This window comes from Ciconia boyciana, chromosome 1 (assembly GCF_034638445.1).
Source record: "Ciconia boyciana chromosome 1, ASM3463844v1, whole genome shotgun sequence".
In the NCBI taxonomy this organism is placed as follows: domain Eukaryota; kingdom Metazoa; phylum Chordata; class Aves; order Ciconiiformes; family Ciconiidae; genus Ciconia; species Ciconia boyciana.
Genome location: NC_132934.1, coordinates 11924049 through 11943551, shown reverse-complemented (window position 1 = coordinate 11943551; position 19503 = coordinate 11924049). Strand labels below are relative to the sequence as shown.

Genomic DNA, 19503 nt, shown 5'->3' with positions numbered 1-19503 from the left:
TTCTAATCCTATGCAATGGTTTCAGACACTTCACAGCATCTCAGATTGCACTAGTCACCTATGTGTATGCAACTGAATCAAGTCCTTTGGTAGTGTAGTCAACAGTCAAAACAACCTAGTCAGCTAACCAAATTTAGTGTCTGCATTTGAGTGATGTGAATGCAGAAAATGCAGACCTCCAGTGATGGTAATGGGATCTTACACATCCAGCTCATCACAGACATCTGTATCATAGACAACTAAATTTAGGTATCCGAATCTTAAGTTGAGTTTCTTTGCAAACATCCAACTTTCATTATAAAAAATGCTAGAAAAAGTTTGGTTTATTGCATGTTACACAATAAACACATTATAGTATTTTTTAAAAAGACATTAAAAATTACTCTTTAAAAGTTTTCTTACTTTTCAAATACATACCATATAAATATTTTAGAAATTAGAAATAAACACAATGTTCTTCATGCATTTTTGAATGAAATGGACGGGAAAACTCAGAGGGAAAATAAGACTGAGAGACAGTTCATAAAACTAGATACTGCCCAAATAATGAAACACTTGCTTCCTTCAGTTCAATTAGCATTCTTCCCGTGACAGGTACAAATCATATTCCCTTATTGCCTCAGCTCCTGGTTTGCAGACAATAACACCCAAGAAATTTGATCAGATCAGAGCAACTGTCCAGCCCTGCTCCCTGATGTGAATTACCAGGAACCAAGATTTTGACTCCCATTGTATTCATGCCTACAGATCAGTTTAGACACAACCTGTGAGACTGCTATAACCACTCACTGTAACCTGCTATACTGTAAAGAGGAGGGGGAGGGAAGAAGAGAAGAAATGAGATATAAGTGCCAGTCATCAACACACGGCGCAGAAAAGCTGTGCTAGTTCATGATAGGACAGTACGCCTACTATAGGTAGGTTTAATAAATCTTTCTCAGAAGAACAGGAAGGACAAAGTAAAACTGAAATGCAGAATGTGGCTCTCAAATTTACATTATCAGTATGAGGGCTAATCAGCTGTCAAGCTACTCAGCTACACATTGCCTCACAGTTGGGCTTGTAAGAAAGTCAGGTTTTAGTTTTGAATAACAGGACCTTTTATTGTAAAGCTTTTGCATCCTTCTAAATAATTATTCTCCCTTACAGAGTTTCTAACTTGGGGTCAATGACTCCAAATTACTTTTTATTTTGCCAGCCTGCACATTTTTTAATTCTTATTCTCTTCTTTAGTAATTTAATATTTTTAAGCATTTTGCATTTGAATTCTTTCACCCTGTTACTATTTGACTGCTGCCAAAGACAGCAGACTGAATGCATGATTATTTTCTTTTCCATTAATACTACTTAATACTGCAGGCAGATTAAAAGAATCATATGAGTTTCACCAAGATTTATCATGCATAAATACTAAAAAAATCGACCTATATATGTCTGCTATGGGTTTCTTCTTCTTCCTAAAGAGTGAAACAATCTAGTTTTCATGTTCAGATAATACAACTTTACATGATTTCTTCATATCAAATGCATAGTAAGGAATGACAATGCAAAGGACATCATTCTCTTGAGGGAAGTGACCTGCACAATGAAGAAATAAGAGGGTTCCTTTGGCATATCCTGAGGGTGCCCATTTCAGTTCAGAGAAAAAGTGGTTGAAGGAAGGGCATCAGTCTATGAACTTCATCACTATAGGAACTTACAGAAAGTCTGTGTTCTTAAAGTTCTTAGGAAGTCACATCTGAATATCTTTCAATATAAGAATGAAGAAAAAATGAAAATATTAAAAATATATAAAGAAATAGATTGATAAATAAATAAATCTTCACCTTATAACTGTCCCATTGGAAAGACTTTCCAAAATTTTATTGCTCTGATGCTTAGAAATCTTTATATTGTTAGTGTTTTGTTTTCATGCTCATGTCCAATTGGCCAATGCTCATGGCCAATTTCTTGTGCTTGAAAAGCAGCCTATCTTAAATACTTTTCTGACTTCCTGTTATTAATAGAGATGCATTACCAGAGAACAGTAATATCTGTTTGTCTTTTACCAGGACAAATGGACTGAGTTCTTTCAAACAGTGTTCATAGAGCCTAAATTTAGGTATTTGATCTTTCTCTGCTTCTGCATTTATGACTGATGAACTATAGGATAATTCTCTGTTATGAGATCCACGTGTAAGTCCGTGCACATTGTACTGTTGAATTTCACTTTATTCCCAGCGCTTCAGTCCTCTAAGTCATCATTCTTACAATGACAATGTTTATATTTAACCTGCTTGATGTTAAGAGTTCTCCTAACCCTACCTCAGGGCAAGATCCAGGCACACAGCAGCCTCCCCTGTGCCAAGCTTCAATTTACAGAAGAAAGATACTCAGATATCTGGACCAGAAGAGAACTGCGATATGTTGTTCCAGGTAGGTCATCAATGCAAACAATTCAAGAACTGGGACTTTTGGTAGCTATGTAGTATAATGTGACACCCAGCCTAAATACACTCAGCATCTCCAACATGCTACTACTAACAAGCTTTACAGAAACATTTCTACTTTTTATTCTGTAGCCACTAATTAGAAATAGTAAACAACATTAGCTCCAAAGAATTGCACTGTTTCTACCCTGATAGTTACCTTCATCACAATCTATTGTTATCTTGCCTTCACAAATTCATAATTTATTATATTGTAGTCATACATTATTTATTATATTGTAGTCATTGTATGTCATACAAGAAACTAATAGTTTCTTGTATGACATAATATCAAATGCTCTTTGGATATATGTACTGTCTAGGAAACAGTGATATCAAAAGGTTCCTGTTGGCATGGCATGATTAACTTTGATAAACTCATTGTGTCTTATGTCATTTTCTGTTTATTGTGAAATCTTCAATTACTCTTTCCTCCAGGTGTTCCATATTACAAAGGTTAAACAATTGTTCCTCAGCCACCCAAGATCTCATTTTTCTTCTAAATACAAATTCTCCATTGTATACCTTCTAGCTATAAAAGAAAATCTTCAACTTGACAAATTTTTAATTATTTCTTGGTACATTTTATGAATCAGTTTTCTTAAAGGTGTGCAACAATGCTTACCAGCCCTCCCAAATTCAGCATATAACTTCACAACACACAAACGCAGTCACCACCCAAAGACCTCCTGCTCATCAGTGGAGAGACAGGAATTTTCAGACGCCAATTTAGATCTTAGGGAGTTTGAATTGCTGTTTATAGGCTTTTTTCCATTGATTTTAAAGGAGCGTGGGAAAACCAGGCTTCTGATTGCTTTGCTTAAGTGCTTAACACTGGGGAAACTCTGCCAGCACCCTGAGTGCACTCAGGGGCCCTAATGTCCCGGCTGGTCCCCGGGGCTGCCCCCGCCCTGCCCACGGCCCAGGGCCCCGTTCCAGCCCCGGGGCCATCAGTGCCTGCCCCAGAGAGGCCCTGGGATGCCATCTCCAGCCCTGCCACAGCCCTGTCCTGTCTGTCCATGGGCCCTGCTGGCTGATGTCCCAGCCTGGCCTCGACCCATCCCTGTCCCCACGGCCCTGCCTGGCCATCCCGGACTGAGTCTGACCCTGGTTCCCCTCACCGGCCTGGATCCTGACCCCCACCTGCAGGCCAAAGTCCTGGCCCGGCCTCGGCCTGTTGCCGTCCCCAAGGAGGTGCCCAAAGCCTGGGGCTGGGGCTGCCCCAGCTGCCCCCCCGGCCTGCCCTGCCCTTGCTGGGAGGAATGGGCCCTGGCTGCCAGGCCCTGCCCCGCTGCCCCGGGGAGCCCCTGACCCCCATCCCCAGGCCCAGGGAACCACCAGCCCTGGCCCACACAGTGCCCTGACTGACTTCGGATTTAGGCTTCACCTCCATTGCAGAAGTAGCACTTTTTTTTTCTGTCTCCTCATTCCAACAGTTACTCTGTTGAATGTTGGGGTTTGGTGCCACATTAGATTGTCTTTTATCTCTACCCTTCACTGAACAGGAGTCAGGCTTCCAAGTTTTAGACATTATTAGAAAAGCCTTTTGCTCACTTGTTTTATTTTCCTTTGTAAAGGCAAACCCAGCTTGACATTTCAAAATTGTCACTGTGCTTGCACTTTTTGGCCTTTAAAGTATAGCTTCCTTTAATGATCAGTCCTTTTCCCATTCCAGATAGGGTCCCTGTTAACTTCTAATATCCTTTTTATGAGATAGTTGTTTATCCAGTTAGGCCTTTAAAAAGCTTTCTTAAAAGATTTTTTCTCTCTGGATGAGATGCGAGTCCCAGATAATTTTTGTACATTTGACTTAGATAAATTCCAGTCTTGTTCTCCATTGAAGTTTTTGAGCTATTTAGTCCAGTTAACTTCTTTAATTAATTTTCTTAATTGTCAAAGTTTGTACTTTGGAAACAAAAAACAAAACAAATCCTTAGCTCCTGACCCATCCTGCTGAAGTCATTTAGAGGGGAATGAGCCCAGGATGGTAATACTTCCCCCTGTTTGCACAATGTATTTGCAAAGTGATTTATACTAGGCCAGTCAAAATGCAAGCACTTCTGTTGATATTGAGTTTAATTGGGCACAGTAATGACTAAAGGCTTTTAAAGGTCACTGCATCCAGATGTTCAGCTATTAGTCACCATCACCCAACAAACTTTCTACAGTAAATAAAGATAAAATAAAGAAACACTGCAACCATCAACAAATTTAGTGTGGGGGACTAGTAGGATTATGTACTTCTGCTTTCTAGTCAACTATGTTCAATTTCCCCAGAACAAAAAATCTTACTGAAAATAAATTTTACCCTATGAGGAAGAATCATCCTTTGCTTTATTCAGGCAAGTGGGCTTTACTTTAATGAGTAACACTATTACAGTTTGAAACTTACAGTCTTTATAACAAACCTGATATTTTACCCATTGAATAATCAGGGTTTTTCTTTTTGAACACTACAATGTGTGTAACCTCTTGCCTCTGAAAGTTTAAGCAACTCACAACAGCTTCCTCAGTGCAGTTTAGGAACTAACATTGAAAACAGTTTTTTTTAGGTTTCAGAAAATTCATCCTATTGGAATCAAGGCTCGTGTTCATTATCCTTGACTTATTAATAGCTAATTTCTTGATCTTTTAAAATACATTTTTACAGAAATTGAATAATTAATTTCCAGAAAGCAGTTTTTATAAACTGTCTCTGATAATATTTCATACTGTTACATAGTATTTTCATATGTCAATCTAAAATATTTTTTCAAATTTTTTTTTTACTCTCTTCCTAAAGATGCACATCGGCCTTTTAGATTTCTGTAAAAGCTCTATATTTCAGCTTCTCATATTACTCAGAGTTTGAATAAACACAAAGAAATTCTCACCACTTAGAAACTAGTGCAGGATTTAGTTTTGGTAATTGAGAAATAAAAAAAAAAGTCATTGAAGTTATTTTAATTTTAGGAGAGTTTAAAATCAAATTATTTAAAATGTCAGTGCTCATCCTTCTCTTTTAGACATAAATTGGTGAAATTTATTCATTCAGAGTGAACAGAAACAAAACTAGGAATTGAAGGTACTACTGAACAACCCTTCATCATTGAATTCTGTGCAAATGCTTTTCATACATAATTAGAAATCACATAACAAATGTTATGAGAAGGCAACATTTCTTAGATACTTTTGTTCATCATGTTTAAACTTATAGAAGTTCTATGAGAAATCTCTAATTTTAATCAGATATATACCATGGAACATTCCTACACTGAAGAAGGAAAGCAATGCTATAGAATCTTCTTTCCAATCCATCTTTACCATGTTCCATCCAAAAGGCTGTGCTCCTTATTTATCAGCACTCTGCTTCCCCAGTGAGATAAACAGCATTCTTTAAAAGATATATTGCCAGACTTTACAGTAGAATTAATTTGCTGGAGTGATAAATCTAGAGTGAAACCAGAATACAGTCTCATTTAATCTGAGAACATTGTCACAATTTATGTAATGGGCTGCTCTAAAGGTTAACAAGAAAACATCCTATCTCTTTTTTCAAATGTCAGCCAAATATTTTATAGATTTCTCTCCATCCCCTCTTGTAGCCCCTTTAGTTAAATTAGCACAGCTGTCTGAGAGATCAGATTTAAGGCCTTTCAATGTTCCCTTGATCTGAGAACAGATGCCTCAGGAGTATTGCCAGGCAAAAGGTAAAGTGGACTAGTGCAGCATATTTTCTAAGCACATTATATACACAGAATTGATAGGTGGGTAGGTAAGGATACACTCTATCTGTTAAAAGACCTTTAAAATCCTGGGAACAAGCTTACAGTGTCCAAAAGCAGATCCAGCACTGGGCCAGTGCTGTCCTTTACATATAGAAACAAATGGTAGAATTTCGGTTAGTTAAAAATCCAGTAAAAAATTAGTTTAACAGGATGACTTAAATTTAGCATTGATATTGAATGACAATGACTGTACTTTACAAAAGAGCAATTTGAGACTCTGGAGAGCTCAGATGAAAACATGACCTCTAGGCACACAGCAAGGAAAAAGTCTTTTCATATTCTTGATATTTTACCTTTGCTAGCTGTTGAAGGCAAATTTTCTAAAATTACTCTTGCAGTCTAAAATGGAATCCAATGTTGCGCTTTGGGCACGATGATCAGAGGTTATCTGTCTTCTGCACCTCCACAAATTAAAGCTTTCACCCACAGACAACATCACCAAGTCCTTTGAAAACAACCAACCACTGAAATAAGGGAGCACAAATTTCCTCTCCTTGTGCTTCCTTCCCATACAGGGTAGCTGTACTCTGAATAGGCTGCTTGGCTCAGGGAACAAATCACCTGAGTAGGAAATAAGGCCTCTGACTGTCCGGCTGCTGGTGTTGATGCACCAAGTGAAATTAAAAAGCTGTAATGTGAGCACCACTGACACCACCTCCTGCAGGGAAAAAGGAAATCTGTCCTCAAATCTCTGATCATTAGACAGAAGATGAGTAGCATAATTTTCAAAGAAAAGAGTGATCCTTATCCTACTCCTTCAAAGAACAGCTATTGAACTATAATTTTTCTCAAGGTCTTCTTCTATATAAGAACCCTCCATATATGGACCAACAATGTTCTTGGTTCTGCTCTAGTCCCTAAAGGGAGTGGTCAGGGAGTCATCAGATAAATCCTTTCTGCATCTAATCTTATCACAGAAAATAAGTCAACATAGATGGGACATGTACATATGCAAAATAGAGAGCCATATTTTGTATGTTAATAAACCCTACCATGGCCAATTCTTGTTTTGCAAACACCTGAAGAAATGGGCTAGTGGAATGACTGGAATAGCTAAACCATACGTTCAATCTTTGAACTGACAGCACCATAAAATTTTTTAATATGTCATAGCTGTAGAACAGAAGAATATTTAAATCTTACTGGGGATGTCATAGGATCTAAGGTTTATTTAGCACATTGTCCATTTTCACCTGACCAGAGTGACTCACGGACCAGCACACTGTCTATCCATTAAAAAAATTTTAAAAATTAAAATGAAAATTAAAAAAAATACAGTGTTTGTGTTTCAATTTTTATATTGCAATACTTTCCATGTCTGAATCATCAGTAAGGATGTCATCTTTAAGGATGACAACCAGTAGAAGTATTTCATAAATTATTGTCATAGTGTGGTCAATTATAGGCACAGAAATGTGTTTTATATAAACATAAGATATTTATGAACATGAGATGATCATACCTAAGTGATTGTGAAAAGACTGTATCGTACAGCTGGAGCAGAGACACAGTGCATCTTACAGGTATACACTGAAGTACCTAAAGTGTTATCCTATGGTGCTGCTGTTGGCATCTGCTAAAATAAATGGAACTTACTTTACTAGAAATTGTCATCAGTTTCTTATTTGTGCTGTAAAATTAGCAACTCCAGCATTGTTGGGAACAGGGAGGAGAAAACACTACAGTTTGAAGTTTTCTGAGCTTTAAAAATGTTTTTTCAAACACTTGGTGTTTTACTACATTAGCTTAAGCATTGCGAAACATCCCATCCACCCTTGTAATTAAGCTACTGTTTATTTGTTTTTATGGAGTTTAAATTAAAACCATGATTTTTCCTACCTAAAGGGAAGCCAGGGTTGAGCAAACATCAAGAAAATCATAAAAGAGAAACTTCTGTATGATGTTGCTTGTTTTTTCCTATAAAATATAAAGGGTGAAATCCTAGCCTATTGAAGTCATTGGGAGATTTGTAATTGACTTTGAAGGGCCGAGATTTCACCCTTAAGAAACAAGGCTAAATTTTCCAAAAGCAGTCTCTGATTTGGAGTTGCTAGTATGTGCCTGCTTGATCCTTTGACTGTGCTGAGCTTTAAAGCTCTAGAACTCAGAGTTGCTGATGCTCAGCACCTCTAAAATAGGCTCTCACTTCTCTTAATTTGGATGCTTAAATCATCACAGCACCAGGAATTAAAAGCTGCCTTTGGAAATTTTTAGCCTACTTCTTTAAAAAGGGTTTTAAAAAAACATACAGTGCATATCAAAAACTTTTTTTATTGTTATTAAAATAAGCTGTGTGGAATACATTAAGAGCAGAAGTGAAAATTGGCAAGAGATATGATCATGAAAATAGCAGTTTTTCAGTGTTGCCCTGGTTTTTGTAACCCTACTTCATTGGACATTTTGAAAAAGGGGAAAAGAGCTAGTGGGATACTTCCATCAGACTCTATTAAGAGATAAGAAGAGTCTGAAACTGCAGAAACCAGAAGTGACACATTTACAGCACTTGCAAAGGAAAGGTAGAGAGAATGGATTTGTTTAAAGGGCACATTTAAATTTAGATTGGCAGTTTCATATTGGTTAAACAATTTCCTCATCACAAACTGTAGTTTTTTCTTCCTGAACTCATGTGCTTACCATGCTGCTGTCAATCAGAATCAAGCAAAAGAAACCTATAAGAAGAATTATATGCAATTGGAAATAAAAAATCCTTAGACAGTATGGGTTGAATTCTTGAAGGTGTTACACGAAAGGTACAAAATTATCTCTGCTTTGCTGCCTCCAGCAGGTGTTAGGAGTTTTTTCTCATTCTTCCTCCTTTGCTGCAACCACAGGGCATGGCAGAGGAGAAAAGGGGAGAAATTTCTAAGAAGGAACAAAAGAGAAAGAAAGTTCACAGTCCAACTGACTTCTTACTGGGATTGGTTTAAATTAAGAAATTTAGCATATCTCCGTATTGGTGGAAGCAGAAGAGGTCCAGGGCTGTTCGTGTATGTTTTTCTTCGTTTGGAAGTATAGAGTATTTGGGAAACCAAGAAGTAGCCAATGTGGCTCCTCGTTATATTGCACTGTATCAAATACCTACAAAGAAATCTGAAACACCCATGAGCATGTTGCACACTTCATCCAAAATCCAACTCCTTCCTTTTTGCTACATCAAAAAGAAGGCAAAGGCCATGCTAGGATAGGTTGCCTGCCAGGCCAGGATAGTTATAGGGCACCAGATCCTACATCCATGGGAAAACAAAGATTGATGTGGTTAGCATCACCTTTGACTTCTTCCCAATAACCTTATACAGCTGAGGTGTAAGTGCAAGTCCAGAGCAAAGCTTAAACTCATATCTTCAGCACTTTAGCAGATGGAACTGCTAACTCTGCCACCAGACCTTTACCCCAATGCCTATTCTACACCCCAAATGCAAAGAAAAGGTGTTTCTGGCAAACAAAATGAGATGATTTGTTGGCATGTCAGAGAGACAACACTTCTAGGAGGCAAAATATATATGTTAGGGACAGCCTGACTTGATGGGTGATTCTTCTAATATATTAGCTAAGTAGTCCAGAAGTATTGTTCTGGGGAAAAAAAAATACACTCAAGCCGATGTCTCCTTTCTTATCTTAAACACACTGTAGCAAGTAATTAGTTTCAAAATTAGGTCAGTTATGATGTTTATTGTTCAGACCATCGTAGCTTAGTGGAACATCCTCCTCTTGGATATAATTTCCCACCTCTTACACTATAATTGTTCTGAGCTCCAAAAGGCAAGATTTTATGGTCAGTACAAGTGAGGTCTTGATTAGAATGAAAATGCATATACGTACAATTTTTTTCCCTGTATTAAAAAATTCCCACATCTTGTGTCTTTTTTAAAAAAGGTCAGCCCAAGAAATAGCTGAGGTTTAAAAGTTTCAACATGACATGGAAATAGTTGACACTGTACTGCAATGTACAGTCTTGTTCCAGACAAAACCAGATACATGATTTGAAAATTGCCTGATGAGCACTCTTAGGACTGAGGTTCTCTTTTTTTTATTAACTTGTTTAGGACTTTATTCTTTTTCCAGTTCATTTTACACAGTCTTAGATATACTTGTACAGAATGAAATTAAACTGGGAGATAATAAACCAGTGTGTTTTCAGCAAACTTTGTAAACAGAGGAACCAAATAATAATATTGTCTACGTTACTTCATCACTAAGACTTATATTTCAGTAATATATAAACTATAAACATGCTTACTATTAAAACTTTTTATTGGGTAATGTCCATTTTTACACAATATAATGAGGAAAGAACAGTTTGAAATTTCCTTATCTTAAAAATCTTTCATATCTGTTGTGTACAACTGCAGTTTCTAAAAGTACATTCTAACTTATTTCCCCCTGAAAATATATACACTTTTTTAAAAAGATAATATTATTTTAGAGGAAGAACATTCCAACAAGAACTAGCAATAATGAATATTGAAAAAAGTTTTCCAGCGTGTAATACAGGAAGATGTAGACCTTGTATATAATCTGAAAATCTGTAAAGACCATAATCTGTACAGTCAAATACATGCAGATAACACATGATCTTATGATTAATAAAAAGGGTATGTAGGATCATTAAAAATGTCTGCAAATGGAAACTCAACCAAATTGGACCAAACCACGTTACACACTCTGATATATTTATGTCAGAAAGACCAAAACTTCCACAATAAATCCTCTGTATTAGTGGAAACTCATGATGAAAATGAAATTAGAGTAAGAATACAAAAATACACAAGTAACAAAATACTATGCATATATATCAGAAGCATTAAAGGCAAAAATGTTCTGTTATAGTAGAGGAAATTTTAATAGCAAATAAAAATATGAGCTTGCAAGGCAACTGCAAAGAAAATCTTTAATTACATATGATCTATATTCTGATTTTTGTACACGTATGTTTGTATCTCTACATTTTATTATGGAATTTTCAAAAGAGCAAAAGGAAAATAGGTAGTAATATTCAAATCACACTGACTTTCCCTTTGACTCCTTTGAAAACCCAAAGGGAAATGTGCAGTCTGCTACCCTCGTTAGCCTACTAATTAGTCTTGTTGACGACAGACAGGAATGTTAAGTTGTACTGGTTTTCCATAAAGGTATGGGAAGATGACATATTTGTGACTACTTTCACATTACCAGAAAGTGTTTTTCCAACTCAGTTATCACACTGATATACCAAACAAAAAAGTGTGTCAGCAGTTCTTGTCCCAAAAGACACATGTTGTTATGGTTGAATTTTTTTAGCAGCATTGTCCCAAAATCTGAACAACTGGACCAAATTCTGGTCTCCATTATACTGTGGAATATTTAATCAAGGAAAACAGTTCATTCAATAGGCATTCTCAAGCAGATCATAGACCATAAAAACATCTCTACTTTACTAATTAATATATACTCACATGTTGAATCTCAAGGACAACTATGATGATCTTGAGGAAGAATAACATTCCCAAATGGATAAACAGAGTGGCACTAAGATTTGTATCAACATTGTGCCAGAGTGGAGGAAATCACAATTAAGTTTTTTTCCATAGCTGGAGTTGGCTGGAGCTGGAAAATGAGTTGTTTTAGAGACAGACTGTGGACACCGTTTCACTGATCTTATTCTCATATTTATAAAAACATAGGTAGGAGGATATTCTCCTGAGGCCACTACATATGTCATTAATCACATTTGTAATTGTATTATTAAAAAATAAAATAAAATAATTCACCATATCAAGAATCATTGAATGTGAAGGTTGCTTTTTGTTATTTGATCTCCCTTTTCAACATTAGGGTTTGAATTTGTGTTCTCGTAGCATCAGATAAACACTAACAAAACCAATTGATCAGTAAAGTAAACAATACCTAAACCAAGATTGAAATGGCACTAAAAAGGGACATTCTTACTGTGGGCATACTATTCAAATCTGTTTATGTCTGTTAAAAAAAAAATAAAATGCTAGGAATATATTCACAGTTAGAGTTATGTAGAAATAGTGGTGTCCCATATACTTTTAAGGACATGATTTCACCACATTTGAGAAAACAGGTATTTTTTGTGCAGTGGGGTCAAAAAGCAGTCTACAATTAAATAATATTAATTAGTAGAGTTATTGGACAGATATTCTGAACAGCATAGGAGTTTATATTTGCTATGAAAGCCAACTTCAATGTTCCAATATTCTAATTAAACATTATATTCTAGCCTGGCAGTAAATTTCCACTCTAGTCTTTGTTTCACAACCCTAAAATTCTTGTTCGGCAAGATATTTGCTTAAACACATCTGTATATTCTATGGTTTGATCTAAACTCAGCCACAGCAATGTGTTACAATAACCGTGACAACATGACACACTAGTTGTTTGTGCTTTGTTCATAGGCGTTATTGCTCGAGTTTGGCATCATTCTTCACTCTTCCAGGAAAGCCATGGTTGTGATATTTCTGAGAGAAACTGAACTAGTATTTTAGCTGTTCTGATCATTTTTCCCTTTTCAGTGATTCTGCCACTACTGTATTGTAAGAACACAAAGACTAGCAGAAATCGTAAAAACAGATAGAGAACTAGTAAAAGGCCACCCATTTAAAAAAAACCCAAATCAACAGAGAAAGAAAAGTAATAGGATTCTGGGTGTCCTTTTACCCTTTAATTTTCCCCATGACACGGTATCTCATGAATCATCTCTCTAAAGGACACTGCTGATGTCAGATGAGAACGTTCAGTCACTTCTTTTTAAGGGGGGCAACAAAAAAAAGGGTCACGCATTTAATTTTTAAATTTGGAAAGTATCGCAAACAAAGCAATAAAGGGGTACAACAAGCCATCAATCCAAGTACAGGCTTCATCAGAAAAAAGTACCAAAGGAAAAGGAGTGCCTCGGTGTTCTAATTTCCCTTGGTGGTATTTTTCTCTCCTTTTTCATACACACTATGAGATTATTATTCTTGTAATTGAATTGTATTAGAAATGTTTTATACAGAATTGGTGAATAAAAGAGAAAAGCAACTAAACAGAGGCCTAACTTGGATATTATTAAAATATTTGCCTAATTTTTAAGCATGTGAGCACTTCCATCAAAATTTGCTCAGATACCTTTTTGAATAATGTGAATAACTGGGATAGAGAAGTCAGGCACTGAAGTCTCAGGGAGAGATGGGCTGAACTTCCATCACTGTGTGATGGGAGCACACTTGTCAATATTATAATGTCCTACACAGACCTCAGACAAAGTCAGGCAGCACTGTCCTGGAGACAGTACAAATACAGAGTGAGTCACAGTACCTGTTCTATAAGGTTTGCACTCTGTATATTCATGAAATAAAGGAGGCAGAGATTGCACAGCTGGTAGTAACAATAACACACCAAGAATAGAAATTGGTTTTGTGAGCACCAGGTTAATGCCAGGTTAACTCTCTTGCTTTGCTCTTGTTAAGCTGCTACACTCTAGATGCTGCGAGCTTATTTTCACATAGTAATACCATTGAACTCCAAATATAAGACTCTGGAAATTAATTAAAAGTGTCTACTAATACCATTTAGCCCTTATGCCATGTTCCACATTTTCATATAAACTTTAACTCTATAAAAAACCAATAACCTGAGTATTAAGTGAAACAAGTACTCTGTGTACTCCTTCACTAATCATCTCCTGTTCAGAGCAATTAACAATTAATACTGATGCTTGTTGAAGATGAAAATAGGACTACTATATTTATATTGTTCTCCTCTGGGTTCTTTCTTTGTGTGTATTTTAAAATTCAATTTTTTGTTTCTGTTTCCTGGCATGGAGTGCATAGGGCATCAGTATTTTTAGACTGAGTTGCCATTACAAGAAATTCTTTCAAGAATTTTCAAATCCAAAAGGAAGAAGTATTTGAAATCTGTTAGACCTAGGAGAGACTTTCCACAGCATTTATTATTAAAAGTAGACCAGGTCCAGAGATATATCAAAACTGACACTAAAACTCAATTAATGTGCATACAGATTTTTTTGTGAAAATAATTTTCATCCAAGATCTTCAGGTGCCCCTTCTTTTGTGCCCAGAGTTCTCTAGTCTTTTAGCATTACGGGTGCAGATTACTTACCTGGTAGTGAATGAGTGCCAGAGGCACCTAACTCTACATGTGCTAAAAATTAACTCAGATAAAGACTTCTAAATTTAGGTGAGGTCAAGCCCACCTATTAGTCCTTGACTTGTAAGACCAGCAGATGAAACAGCAGGAAAAAAAAAGGTCACTTTTCGTTCTGCTCCTTTCACTCTTTTAAGGATGACTGGAACAACACAGTTTTCTCTTTCCAGAATGTTGTTCATTTCTTCCTCAGTAGCCATCTCTCTGGCCTTTCAGGTGTATTCCTGGCTTTCTGTCAAAGACTACAAGGAAAACAAGGTTTCACTTTCTTGTGCATCAAGTTTGCATCTTTTTCATTCTCTCATTTTTCCTTTCCCAGACTGTTCTCTTCACTTTAGTGTGTCTTTAAGAGCGTCACAGAATCGCCATGCGTATGATGCTTTCTCTTTTCCATCTGCTGAACCAGCTGCCTTATTATTCTTTCCTCCTAATTTGGTTGTTTCTTCAGGGTTGTTCCATCCCTGAGTGACTTGTTTTGCCTCCTTGCTATATTAATGCTTTTTACTTTTCACTTACTTTCCAGAACAAATGAATTTAGGTGACTTTGCAGAAGAAAATAGCTACATATTCCAGTGAATTGGAGAGGAACATATAACTTCCTGAAGACCATCTAGCAGATCAATAGAAAAATTAAAGCCCATACTTGAACCATTGTGGTAAATTGGCCTGAGATTTGGATTATCTATTTTCAACAAAGATGGAGAACCATAAGAAAAGAGAGAGGAATGCTTACAGCTTTCAACCACTGACCTGTTGTCTTGCTGGTGGCATTATCCTGTAAAAAGATCCTGGTTCAAGGTCTGTTTTAAAATTTGCAAATTGCTGTTCTCTAACTAATTTAGGAGTCTCAAGCTTATCATTACTTGTAAATTTACAGCTGTTCCATCCATCATCAACTTGCTAATAGGCAGTTGTGCAACTCTCAGGAGCCTGCCATAAGAAATAAGAGCAGTAGGTAGCTGCTGCAGCTGGAATCCCATTCCACCTCAGGAGCTTCTTAACAACTTTCTCAGATGTGTAAATGATCCATTAGTAACCCGAGGGAATCGCTACAAGCATAAAAAGCTACCATCGCGGAATGAGATGAACCTTTCACATTGTGATGAGAAACTGCTGGAACAGAGAATCCCTGTACACCAAATCGGTAGTGTCAGGAGAAGAGGTCAGGAGAAGAAAATTTGCAAACAAATATTGAAGATAATGATGAAAAGCCACTGGAATTTGATAAAGGTCTGTTATTCTGTATGAGAAGTTTTATGGGATCTGTCTTATCTCTATTTTTTTCTTCTAAATCTTAGAGTACTTATAACATCTCAGTTGTTGCTTTTACTGCAGAATAACCATTCAATCCAGCACATGAGCCGTGGTAGCTTCCCTCTGACTTTCTTTTTCTGGCCTGGCTCAAAGCCTATTTGATCTTCCTGTTGTCCTTAATGCATTTAGTCATTTCCCTTCTTCTTGGCAGCCAATTTGTCCCTGGCCCCCATGATTGTTCTTCACTGCTCATTTCTCTAACTGCTCTGTCAGCAGCCCCACTGGCAGCTCTGTTTCCTCATTATCAGGCATTACATCAGGACTCCCCCTTTTCCATGTTTACTTCCTTATTTATTTATATGGATTTTTGTCTGCCATGCCTGGACTAACTACTTAGAATTTACACTTCTATGCTCCAGAGCTTTTAGAGTTAGGATCTCAGTCATACTGTTCTCATCTAGAATATCTCATCTAGAATAACTTGTCTGATAAGTCCAATATAATCAAGGCAAGTTGTCTACACTACTTCCTTTAATAATCACAGCTAACCATGCTCTTGTATTGCTTGACCCCCATAACTGTAGCTTAAAATAATTTAAGATCTTTTTCTAAATCTGCCATCATCCATGCTGGAGCAAATTCAGTGCTTTCTTTCTCCACAGCACTCTAACTCTAACCCATTCTCTTCCTATCATCTATATGCATTTTAATGCACATCTTTTAGGTTTAATAAGCCCCTCAAAGTTTCTGTAGTAACCATTTCCTCTGCTGATGCATCCATCATATCATTCCAGCATCTCTTCCTACTTTCCTGTCCATACATCACGTAGCCATTGCCAGCCTCTCTTTCAAAGTGTATATTCCTTGTTGATTTCTTATCAGTTTTTATATTTTTTCACCCCTATTCACTGTCCCCATTGTTGTTCCTTGAGTTCATAGACATATTGTTGGCAAACCAGACAAACTGCCTGGTTTCACACAATCACTTTTAAAATTCTCACCTACAAAGTAAAAAAACCAAACCAAACCAAACCAAAAAACACTGAAAGAAGAAAGAAGGCAAGATATTGCGAAGAAAAAATGAGGAAAATCCAGGACCATTTTAGTATGTTCTTCTGCTGGGTAATTGTATGATCTCATTGTCATGCTTTCCTCTCCCCTCGTGACTTTCTGGCTTGTGACACATTGAGTGTAAATAACATATTCTTTGAATAATATTTTGTGAGAATCCTAGAAAATTCCTGGCCACACAATTGATAACAATAATAAAAGCAATTTTTGTGGTTTTAACATTAAAAGGCAAAATTCTTTCTAGACACTGAAGGGAAAGTTCCGAATAAATTGGTAGAATCGTTGGCTGAGGTTGCACTTCTGCTATGTGGTGGGCATCCCTTCACAGATCCATCTTAACCAGTCATAAATTTTTAAGGACAATCACTATAGGGAGAAGAAAAAAAAAAAAAAAGGAGAAAAAACCCCCACTCTCTTTTGCAAAGACACAGACATAGTCAGATCATATCACTTGATCTTGTCTGGTTGTTATTCTGGATGGCTGCAATACCCAAGACTGCACTTTCACTTCCTAAACATTCTTCCAGGGGCAGAATGCTGTTGATGACTCAACGTCACCTTCAGAAACTACAACTATTGTTCTCTGAGGAGTTTAGTTCCTGTTCTTTTTCTTTTGGTTAGATAATTGTAATGTGTTTTTATTCCCTATGTCTAACTGATCCAAAAGTGATGTTAGCAAATATTGCTTTTCAAGCATGAAAAGTTAACTTATCTGACAAAATAAGAAATTTCTGCTATCTAGACTGTTTAAAGTGCCATTGTTTTACATGCGTCCACTTATTTTATTGCTCTTCTCTTTTATTTATGGAGTGCATAAATTACAGAGGCTGCTTTACCACCAAGTAAGAATACAAGGTGTTAAGAAATCTAGATGTGATTGATTTGTCTAAATGTTGATGACTGCATCTAAGCTAGTTATCAAGCCCCCATTACAGTCAAGTGGAAAGAAGCAGTCGTGTCAGTCACTATTTATTTCATCATAAGTCAGATATCTAAAACAGATCAGAGAGATGTGCCCTTTTTCCTGTATTTATAAAAGAAGCATGGAGTGATTATTTCTGATGTAGATAGCTACACTATACACATGTAACATTCACCGATCAAAAATCTTATCTTTATAATTTAACCCTTTATTGGCATTGTGGGCCTAACTGTTCACTAGCAACAGCTATACAGACATAGATAACTGTCGCTTCCTCCAAGATCTTATTTTCTGATTAAAGACCTTTCAAGAAAACCAAATGACTGATCAAGTGAAAGAGGGCCAGCCATGGTTTAGCTTCTCTTTGCCCCAGATTCACTTGGTAATTATGACAGAAAATGTAACCACACTGTTCAGGAGTGCCCCAAAGCCACTAACAAGCAGCCATAGGAAAACTACTGAATCAGAGGACTGAGGTAAAGCTAGATGTTCCTATTTTCCTTTTCTTTGACAAAGACTGCCTTTCTGCTTCACAACCTAGTATCACTACTGACTCAGATATCAGAAATACATGCTCTTCAGGAAGGAGGACTTTTCTTTCTCCTATCTCATGTGTGTGTAATTGCCAAAGATGAATTCCCAATAGCCATGTAAGTATGAATCATAAGTGATTCTGTCATTTGCTGATGAGTTAGTTACACTCTATATGTTCACTCAAAACCCAGATTAGCTCTGAGACTGAAAAAAAAAAAGAAATTGCTTGTAGAAGAAGACAGAACACATTCTTGTGGTAGGTCTTACTGGAATGATGTCCAGGTTGCTTAGAAGGCCAGTATTGGCTGGAGAATAAGGTAGACTTTCTTCATCTATGACCATGGAAAGTTCACCTATTCTACACTCCAAAAGCTGGCAACTACCAAAAAAAATTTCTAAAGGCAATTTGCCACTGCACATGCTTAAATCCCTTGTCTTTAAATCCTTAAAATAGCTATATGTTCTGATTTCTTTCCATCTCTACATTCACCTTGACATCACATATATTGGTGATTTAATGTAGACTTAGTTTGAGTTGAAAATGCAGTAAATCATGGTACTGCTCTGAAACTTGTTCAATAAAGCATGTCTGTTCCACAGACATAGGGGATTTTTAAAAGAATTTGAAAAGAACTTCTTCTTTGCCATGTTTTATTTCATTCAGCTTACTAGAGTAGTGGGGTTAATAATGTCTTCCTGAAATGGGGAACAGATGGAGATAGACTGCCCATGCCATGCCAGCAGGCAAAAAAAAAAAAAAAAAAAAAAAAAAAAAAAAGGAGGTTCAATTGTAAAAGTAAGCAGCCTAATTTGACTCCTCTGGTTAAAGGAAGATACTGATCATTAGCCATCTACAGGAAGAAGAGGTGAAAGGGGAATGTAATGTGAATCTTAAATACATAATAGTGCATTAAGGCACACCCAACATGATTTTTGTGCTAAAAAAATAAAAATATCTGAACTTTGCTGAGAAACCACTTCGTTCTAAATAATAGATCTTTTGTTCAATATTTCTTAATTTATTTCCTATTTTATTTCCTGTAAACTTGAAGCATTTGCAACTCTATCTCTTATATGTTCATGTTTCATTCCATTGTCCCAGTTTGGTAAGTATTTGCTTGTATGGATCCCTCCTCGCAACATAGTTAAACTAATTGCCAATATGAATGATTAAAAAAATCTGTTTTATTTTAATGAAGATGAATTAGCAGCTGAGGACAGAGAAAGAGAGAGAGACCTTTAGCCTCTGGTCTGCCTGTACCAGGAGCAACCAGCTTCACAAATGATTCCTTCACTTAATGAAATAAGTGTAAGAAAACTAATCAATTCCATCAATGCA

At 36.6% G+C, this 19503-nt stretch overlaps 1 long non-coding RNA gene across 1 annotated transcript in view; it reads left to right on the top strand.

Moving 5' to 3' along the window:
• LOC140650348 (uncharacterized) overlaps window positions 1–15886 on the top strand; it is a 34017-nt gene extending 18131 nt beyond the window's left edge. The window contains exons 4-5 of the long non-coding RNA XR_012041936.1: window positions 2310–2415; window positions 14907–15886. This is a non-coding gene — a long non-coding RNA (uncharacterized lncRNA). The remainder of the gene's footprint in view (window positions 1–2309; window positions 2416–14906) is intronic.
• Window positions 15887–19503: the final 3617 nt, after the last annotated feature.